The sequence below is a fragment of the Mustela putorius genome, unplaced genomic scaffold (assembly GCF_011764305.1).
Source record: "Mustela putorius furo isolate JIRA1106 unplaced genomic scaffold, ASM1176430v1.1 tig00003863_pilon_pilon_pilon, whole genome shotgun sequence".
NCBI classification, from domain to species: Eukaryota; Metazoa; Chordata; class Mammalia; order Carnivora; family Mustelidae; genus Mustela; species Mustela putorius.
The window spans coordinates 31,077,875-31,088,275 of NW_025422015.1; the positions used below are offsets into that span (position 1 = coordinate 31,077,875).

The 10,401-nt window shown below is 36.5% G+C and overlaps 1 pseudogene; it reads left to right on the forward strand.

Annotated features, from left to right (window-relative positions):
* Nucleotides 1-8,573: 8,573 nt before the first annotated feature.
* Nucleotides 8,574-9,393, forward strand: LOC101687842 (annotated as a pseudogene).
* The last annotated feature ends 1,008 nt before the right edge of the window (nt 9,394-10,401 follow it).

Below are 10,401 nucleotides of genomic sequence, written 5' to 3' on the forward strand. Positions count from 1 at the left end.
AAAATATTCATAAAACTCTTTTCCACTCCATCCTGAGCAAGTTATTAGAAAAAGGAAGGAAGAGAAGAGAGAAAAAGACAGAAACAGAAAGATTGAAAATAATTATACAGAGTTTACTAAAACTGCAATAGACTATTATGTAATGTGGGGACTTGAGACTAAGAAAAAGTGAATATTTTGCTATTAGGGAGTTATTCCACATTGAAAATTTATCACAGGAATGAAAAAAAAAAGTTTAGGTTATAGTGCCTGCTCATCTAGTTCAGATTACTGAATACAAAGATGACTAAACTGGTCCCTATCATCAATGTGTACAGAGAAAAGCACTACAACACCAAATTACAGTAGCAAGACCACCATTTCTCTACCATATTTGTCTTTAACCTGGTATATCTATTCTGCATAGATATAGAATATAGATATATTGTTTATCCTCTATGCCTGGAGGATTTGTGCAAAAAAAAAGAGAAACAAATGGCAAATTTTATGACCCTAAGTAGCTTAATTGTTAGAACACAATTGATTATTAAAGTATTTATTGTGCATAACACAATACAATAAAACTTACTAGCTTAGAACAATTACATTAGTTGTCTTACAATTGCTGCAAGAAATTGACAGCAGCTTACTGGGTTAAGTTCTAGCTCTAGGTCTCTCATAAGTTGTAGTCAATATGTCATCTTGAGCTACATTCATCTGAAGGCTTGCCTGGGACTGGAAGATCTTCCAAGGTGGCTTTCTCACATGTATGTTGGCAGGAAGCCTTAGTTCCACACCACATATACCTCTTCATAGGAATTCATGAGTGTCCTCACATGTCAGGTGGTTTCTCTCAGAGTGCATAATTCAAGAGAGCAAGGAGACATTTCAATGTCTTTCATGACTTAACCACAGAAGTCACTGTCTCTCATTTCCACAATATCCAATTGGGTATCCAATTTAGCCCTATTCACTAGGGTAGGGTAGTAACAGTGTCATGGCTAACAGGAAGAGGGTATTTAGGTCCACTTGGAGACCGGCTGCCACAGTCATTAAATAACAAGGACCAAAAGCACATTTTCAATCAACAAATACATATTAAGAGAGTTAAAAATGAACATAGCAGTTCTTAATCAGTAACAGTAGCAAAATCAAAATGGTTTTCTGAAGGAGGTAAGGAAGTTTTAGGTGGATTTTTAAAGAGGCGAGGGACTGATTTTTAATGTAAAGAGAACATTTGAAGTGAGTGGACATTCCAGGTAAATGTACATGACTGTATTAGTAGGCTACTTCAGGGTAAAGATTATCCCCTAAGAAAGTCTAATCACTTACCATTAAATTGGAGTTTATGACAACATTTTAAGAGTGGGTAGAATAGATCCCAAAGTAACCCTCTATTATTAATGTAGGAATCTAAACCATTACCATCACAAATACTCAAATGACTTTTTAAAGTAGATATTTTGGGGGTGCTTGGGTACCTCAGTTGGTTAAGCATCTGACTCTTGATTTCAGTACAGGTCTTAATCTCAGAGTCTTGATCTCATGGTTGTGAGTTCAAGTCCTGCACATGGAACCTACATTAAACAAAACAAAACAAAACAAACCACTAAAATAAAGTAGATGTTTTCATTAAACAATTGTAGAAAATCAAAAGCCACTGTAATAAATAACAAATAACAAATTCAAGGAAATATGTTTTGTTAAATGCATTTTTCTTTTGTAGATGTAAAAGTGTGTGTGAAGGGACGCCTGGGTGGCTCAGTTGGTTAAGCAGCTGCCTTCGGCTCAGGTCATGATCCCAGCCCATATCGGGCTCCTTGCTCTGCAGGGAGCCTGCTTCTCCGTCTGACTCTGCTGCCTTCCACTCTGTCTGCCTGTGCTCGCTCTCGCTCGCTCTCTCTGACAAATAAATAAAATCTTAAAAAAAAAAAAGTGTGTGAAGTATTAATATCACACACACAAAAAATATATCTTTTTAAACTTTCTCTGTGCCTTAGTGTCTCATTATTTCACAGAAACTAAAATTTGTAAATAAGTTTGAGTCAAAAATCAGGTTATGAACAGACTGCCAAAGCTAACAATTTAAGTTATCTAATTTGCCTGATGTTGGTTAAATCATTCGGAGCAACCACTCAATTATAATTTGGCATCTCTCTCTCTTTTTTTTAAATATTTTATTTATTTATTTGACAGACAGAGATCACAAGTAGGCAGAGAGGCAGGCAGTGGGAGAGGAGGAAGCAGGCTCCCTGTGAGCAGAGAGCCCAATGTGGGGCTCCATCCCAGGACCCTGGGATCATGACTTGAACCGAAGGCAGAGGCTTTAACCCACTGAGCTACCCAGGTGCCCCATAATTTGACATCTCTTTTATTTACCTCTCAGTTAACATAAATACTCTCTTCTTGGAAGTTTTAGTTTTTTATTACAAGTTAGTCACTGGACTTTCTTTATGAATCAGTTTTTGGTCAGTATATTTTATATCAGTTCACAAGACTTAATTCATCATCACAAAGCATACCACTGAAAATTTCTAAGGATCTAGAAAACTGGAGATCCAGTCTCTAGAATGCAATGTTACTTTAAGTCTTCCTTCACCAAAGTTCTGTTTGATGATTTTTCCTCTCAAGGCAAAGTGATAACATGAGTCCTCCCAAATATTTTTTCTTTACACTTTGAAAATCAAAACTATATCTTGTTGAGGATCAAAATTCCAGGAGGGAAATAACAGGAACTTCTATAAAGATAAGAGAATTAAAAAAAAAAAACAAAAAAAACCCCTTTACTCTTCCACTGAAAAAAACTCGATGTTACTCTTTTAGAGACCATTAACATGTCTGGAGGTTTATATTTTGCAAGGCATCACAGAAAGAATAACACGAAGAATTACCAGACATGGATTCAAGTCCTTGCTCTGACAATACTCATCATATAGCATTAGAACATCACCTTGAGGCACCTGGATGGCCTAGTCGGCTAAGCATCCAACGCTTGATTTCAGTTCAGGGTCATAATTTCAGGGTCATGAGATCAAGCCCCACATCAGGCTCCACACTCAGCAGGGAGTCTGTTAGAGATTTTCTCTTTCCCTCTCCCTCTGTCTCCCCCCACACCCACTCAGGCTGCTCTCTTTCTCTCAAGTAAATAAATCTTTTTAAAAAAGAGAACAATAACTCATTTTGTTTCATCTCAGTTTCTTTGATTCTAAAAATGGTTGTTTTGGTTAGATCTCTAAAATTCTATGAGAAGCCCTTTCATTTTTTTACAGGCTACTAACAGCAAATCCTTCAGGAAAATATGGTAGAGCAACTCAATTCAGTAGAAGAAAAAGAACCAAAACAAGATATTATGTCCAAAAACAAAAACAAAACAGAACTTCAGTTATAATTACAAATTTAATTAGTGCACTTTAAAGTGTTCCATAATAATTATTAATCCCCCTAATTTATGCCATCCACGTGAGGGATTATAAAAAAGAACAGAACAAAATTGAGGCCAAAATTCCAGTAGCTGAGATGTTATAGGGCAAGGGTCTAAAATGTTGTTAAGCTGTGAGGACACATACAGGGAAATCAGCCAGTGATCCTTACTTTTTAAAGTACACCTTGCCCATTTCTGTCAACAGACTCGAAACTCCGGAATGAGTCCTGGATATTTGTACAGTAAAATATGGTGTCTGCAAAATCAGGGTCACCCTAACCCTTTAAAAAAATAGGCACTATGTGCTTCTGACTTATCTGGAAAATCTAAACTATGTTTTTGAGATCACTCTTTGTTAGGTTTTATATGAAAATGCCTCCCCTTATCCCACTGCCTACTGCATGAACTTACGTATGTGATAAGCATCAAGCATTTTGAAATGCTCTGACATCTTTATAAATAAACCTGAAATTCAGATAACAGTGTGTTTTTCATTTGTGAGTGATTACTAAATGACTTTTAGAAATTGGGAATTTGCAGGAATTTTTTTTTAAATATTCCTCTTTTAGAAATAATCATCTTCCTGTTGTGCATATCCTTTAATTTTAGTAATTAAAATTACATTTTTCTTTCACAAATATTTCTATCCTCTTAGTATACAGTTCAAATTGCTGTGTTTTATGGAAAACATATGATGGCTGATTTTCCCTTGAATCAGAAGTTTTTCTCAAATTATCCCGAATATATTCTACTTCCTTAAAAGGCAGCTTGGGGCACAGATGGGAAGGATAAAGCCCTTTATAATCATTAAAATCATTGCTTTCCAGTACAATTTTTTCCTGTCAGGTTCCTGTCAGCATTTCTATCCAAGAACTGATCTTCCAGGTCTTTTATTTTTATTTTTCTTGATGGATACTTTTCCAAATTGATGTTTTGCATAGTATGGTAATAGAAATATGTATAATAATGTATAGGGAGAAAACTAAAATGAGAACACCAAAATAATGACATTTTGCAAGTTGCTATTTCAGTGGTAGCCAGTTAAAGAAATAAGAAAAAATACTCTGTAAACTAAAGTGGAAAGAGCATTGAGTTTAGTTTTGGGCCCCCATGGTCTCACTGCTATCTTGCCTTGAAGAGACCTTTGTCTCTAAGCTATAAAATGAATGTATGCAATCCTATTTCCTTTCAGGCTTTAAAAGCTAAGACTATATTTTTAATTCATCATGTATGTTATAGGCTGAATTATGTCCCTTCCAAATTCATATGTTGAGTGTCAACCCCTAGTACATACAATGTGACTGTATTTGGAAATAAGGCCTTTGAAGAGATGCAAGCTAAAATGAGGTCATTAGGATGAGCCCTAATTCAGTCTGACTGATGTCCTTATAAGAAAAGGAAATTTGAACAGAGTTGGGAATATGTGCACACAGAGGAGATCACATGAAGATATAAGAGGGAGGCTGCTATGTGCAAGCTAAAGAGAAAGGCCTTAGAAGAAACCAAACCTGCCGATTTTTTTTTTGGACTTCCAACCTTTAAGAACAGTAATAAAATTGATTTCTGTTGTTTAAGCCACTGTCTGTGGTATTTTTTGGTAGCCCTAGCACACCAATACGGTGTATAATAGTATTAAGCATTAGTTTTATTCCTTCTTTATTTTTAAAACAAGTAAAAAATACTTTCAATTTTAATTATTCAATCTCAAAAAATATCTCATGTATAAACTAAAATATATTCACCAAATAGAAGTACTACACCTTACCATTCATATCTTGTTTTTCTATTTCAACTTTTATATTTTTCTATTTTCAACTTTTAAAGACAAAAATTTTCTGTTACATAGAATGGGGATTAGCTAATGTTTCTGTGAAGGGCCAGATGATAAATATTTTAGGCTTTGCTGGCCACATGATTTTTTTTTTAAAGATTTTATTTATTTATTTGACACAGGGAGAGAGGGGGAGAGAGCACAAGCAGGGAGAGCAACAGGCAGAGGTAAAGTGATGAAGCAGACTCCCTGCTGAGCAAGGAGCCCCATATCATACTCCATGTGGGACTCCATTGAAGGACCTTAGATCATGACCTGAGCCAAAAGCAGCTTCTTAACCAGCTGAGCCACTCAGGCACCCTGGTCACATGATTTTTCTTGCAACCACTCAATTTAGCTGTTGTAACAATATATGAACAAAAATGTGTAGCTATGTTCTAATAAAACATTATTTATAGACACTGAAATTTGAATTTCATGTAACTTTCACATATTTTAAAACATTATTCTTACTTCGAAAATTTTCAAATACTGACAAAAGGGAAAAAGTCAATCTTAGCTTGCTGGCTGTCACCATAGTTTGCCAACCTTGAAATAGTATAACAAAAGTGACCAGCTTCTGTTTATTCCTCCTTACATCACTTTTGTTTTAAATGTATGTTTAATTGTAAAAGTATGTAGTACCATGGTGGATTGAGGCCAGACCGAGGCAGATGCAAGCTCAAATGATTCCTTACTGGTAGGAACTTACCCTAGAAATGAAACCACATAGTTGAGTCTGCACATGTCAGTGCCTCTAGAGAACTAAGGAGTTCTCTGAATTGATTTTCATAAATATGCTAATTTGAAGCTTATAGTTATTGTTAGAACTCATCAGTAAATACAATATTATTTAGAAATTTAGGCCACAAACTAGCCTGCAGGTCAAATTTCATTCTCTGATTATTTCTGTAAATAAAGTTTTATTGGAACACAGACACTCCCATCCATTTATGTACTGTCTACATCTGCTTTTGCTCTACATTGGCAGGGTAAGTAATTGTGACAGAGATCTTACATTCCCCAAAGTCCAAAATGTTAACTATCTGACCCTTTACAGAAAAAAATTTTCTGACTCCAAGACCAACAAAACATTTTTTTTTTTTCCTGAGAATGCTATTTTAACCCTGAGATTATTTAGAATGGCTGGCGTTTGTTGATGACAAAGAGAAAAACAACTAGAACAAATTTATGTACTTATTTACTGATTGCCTGCACCCAGTGTAGACCATTCCCATTGCCCTGTTCTTGGTACACCACTAACGTGTAAAAAACTTTGGACTGAGTAGCGATCTGGAGTTCAGACTCTGTAGATATTTGGAGTTGTACAATTCTTTACACAATATATTAATTGGGACTTAGATTCTACCTGGTTGATCGTACAGAGCTATTTGAATACATAAATATATATGAGGTAGAAGAACCTTCGAGGAGAAAAATGTTTGGAAGGTATTACCCCTTCTTTTTGAGGGTCAAAATGATCAAAACAAATGGTAGACTATTTCTGTTTTATGTACCATTGCTTGAGCGGTGCCTCACACATAGGAAGCACTCAATACATATTTATAGTCAGACAATGGAAACTCCAACCAAGGAGAGGTGTCAGGAAAGGGTCATGGATGATGCATGAGAACATGAAATGGATAATGTTGTTATAGGCCAACTTAAGGATGGATATTGATTTACCACCTAACCCAGCCAGCCTGGAATTTGGGGTGCACTTGTGGGAAAATAGCTATGTGAGTGACTCTAGGAGCTTACCTTGCATCATTAAATTGGTAAACTTTGGGGCCCTAGTTACGTGTGTATGTGTGTGTGTGTGTGTTTGCGTGTGTTGGGGGCACCTCATTGAAGGAAGCAGCATCTTCCCCTTTGTTTGAGAATCACCTCAGTTAGTGGAGGCTGGTGATTCAGTCATGGCCAAACCTTTGTTTTAACAGACTCAAAGATACAATGTTCAATAGTAGTGAGCCTAAAGATGGACATGGAGTTAACAGAACTAAGTCTATGAGGTTGTCAAGACTTGGCCCTTAAGTTGTCACCCCAGGGAAGCAGTAGATATGGAAGCCTCAGGAGTCCTCAGTGGCTCCAGAAGTTAGTGGAGTAGGGACCTCTAATATATAGCAGTAGACAGTCAGATCTTGGGGGAACAGTGGTAGAGTGGGTTGGATGAATTCCTGTCCAATTAGAAAAGAGAAAGATAGAATGAGAGAGAGAGAGAGAGGAATTGATTTCCTGAGAACTGAGAAATATCAAGATACTTAGATAAATGAGCCCTGAGAAACACTGGTGATCTTATAGAGAAAATGGATAGATACTTCAAAGAATGGCATTTGGGATTCTAATATAATGTGATATAATTTTTTAGTCATTGACTATTGAGATCAAAATATTTAGTTACAGAGTTAAGGATATATTCAGCCATATATACCTAATTAATTATTAATTATTGCTTAATAACATCTACCTCCATCATGCCTCTCTTCAGATACATTAAATCTAGCTCTAAAGAGAAACCATAGTCCAGCATATTTTGCTCTTGGAGGTTAACCTAAGTCTTTACTTGTGGCAGACAGCAAAGATGAATGATGTAAGGTCAAGGCCATCAGTAAAGGGACTCTTTGTTACTATATTATCTAAAATGGTTATGTGTGTTCTGTTTTTGACATTGTTAATAAAACATATATATTACCCATTTCCTATTTCTTTAATTTTGATTATAGTCTTACCTAGTAATGGGTTTGTTTTACAGATTTGCTGCAATGGGACTAAAGAGTCAAAATTTTAATTTTTCTTTTACCTTATTTACTTCATAGTTTTTATTTCTAACTTTGTCAGCCTGATTAAAATGTTATAATGATTGACCTATGTCAACACCCTTTGGTAGAGGTGATTATTCTTTATTTGACATTCAGGATATTAGTTTCATTTATTTTCTTCTTGATAAAATTTTCCAATGATAACTGAACTCTGTCAGGTAGTAGAGAATGGTTGACTGATCATTCTGCTGTCTCTTCAAAAATACAAGATTAATAAGTTGACCCTCACATAGAAAAATCTCAAAATTTAAATATTACTACTATTAGGAACAATCATAAATAACATCCAGGCAATGTGTTTATGGGTTTCATATTCATTAAATTCTCATAACACAAGGAAGCATGTATAATTGTACCCATTTTACAACTCAGGACCTTAACGCTTAGATCTTAGACCTTGTCACTTATATAAGTGACAAGAATGTATGGTCCCATATAATTAACAGAGGATTCCCTTAAATCTCAGTTTCCTCTTGTATAAATAAACTACTGTTCTAGCTCAGTGAGTCAGAAGTGCATCTTAAAAGAGTGTACACGTTGGAGGTGTTAGGCTGCTTCAGGATGAAGCTGAACATCTCTTTCCCAGCTACTGGCTGCCAGAAACTCATTGAAGTGGACAATGAACGCAAACTTCGAACCTTTTATGAGAAGCGTATGGCCACAGAAGTTGCTGCGGACGCCCTCGGTGAAGAATGGAAGGGTTATGTGGTCCGAATCAGTGGTGGCAATGACAAACAAGGCTTCCCCATGAAGCAGGGTGTCTTGACCCATGGCCGTGTCCGCCTGCTGCTAAGGGGCATTCCTGCTACAGACCAAGGAGGACGGGAGAGAGAGAGAGCAAATCTGTTCGGGGTTGCATCGTGGATGCCAATCTCAGTGTTCTCAACTTGGTCATTGTAAAGAAAGGAGAGAAGGATATTCCTGGACTCACTGATACTACTGTGCCTCGACGCCTGGGGCCCAAAAGAGCCAGCAGAATCCGCAAACTCTTCAATCTCTCTAAAGAAGATGATGTCCACCAGTATGTTGTGAGAAAGCCCTTAAACAAAGAAGGTAAGAAACCTAGAACCAAAGCGCCCAAGATACAGCGTCTTGTTACTCCACGTGTCCTCCAACACAAACGTCGGCGTATTGCTCTGAAGAAACAGCGCACTAAGAAAAACAAGGAAGAGGCTGCAGGATATGCTAAACTTTTGGCCAAGAGAATGAAGGAGGCCAAAGAAAAACGCCAGGAACAGATTGCCAAGAGACGGAGGCTGTCCTCGCTGAGAGCTTCTACCTCTAAGTCTGAGTCCAGTCAAAAATGAGATTTTCTAAGAGTGACAAATAAATAAGATCAGACATTAAAAAAAAAAAAAAAAAAAGAGTGTACACGTTAAAAATGTATACCAAAATAAGCAAAAGGGAAACTGGAAAAAAGTGTCATCTCTGATACAAGTAAGATAGGTCCCAATATAATATTAAATAGTGATGTATAAATATGTCACATGTAATATAATTTAGTCCAAATTGAATTGAGAGCCAATTCATCATTCCTTAGCTTGTAAAAACAGGATAATGATGCAGAGAGTGAATGGAAGAAATGCCCAGTGGTTCATACCAGGAAAGGTTCAGCTTAGAAGTGTGGTTAAATTGCAAGAAGGACAAGAAAGAACAGACATGAGGGCCATTTGCCTTCACAAACTAGAAAGGGAAAGGAGGCTGGAGAATATGTTCAATAAAGATGTAAACTTCTCTCTACTTTGTTTCTGATTAGAAAGAATAGGACATAGAGCATGATAACCTCATAACAGCAGATGATAATTAAACACAAGGGGAAAAATACATGTGGATTAATAATGCACATGAAAGGAAAAACTATTAATTCAAATATTAGGAAAATTGCTAGTTCACTCTAAAGGTTCACTTAAAAGGATACCTCTCTTAGAGACAGGAAAATTCCCAATCCCATGGATTCAGCTGCAAAAAATTTTGAGGCAGGGGGTTCCTGGTATTTCAGTTGGTTAAGCGATGGACTCTTGGTTTCTGCTCAGGTCAAGATCTCAGAGTCTTGAGATCAAGCCCTGCCATAGGCTCCATGTTGGGTGTGGAGCCTGTTGAAGATTCTCTTTCTCCCTCTCCATTCTAACCGCCCTCCACCCACCCAAACTGCTCTCTCTGTCACATCCACATTCTCTCTCTCAAAAAAAAAAAAAAAAAAAATTTTCTGAGGAAAAATGGCACAAATCTCATACTAACCATGGTTTTGGCTTCCTATCACTCTCATGCCACAAGATAATTAAATATAGAAGACATATATCTTCAATAAAAATAGATGTCAGGAAAAGAAAAAAAAAAGACTGTCAAGGAGATTTCATTCATTCAGTTTTAGA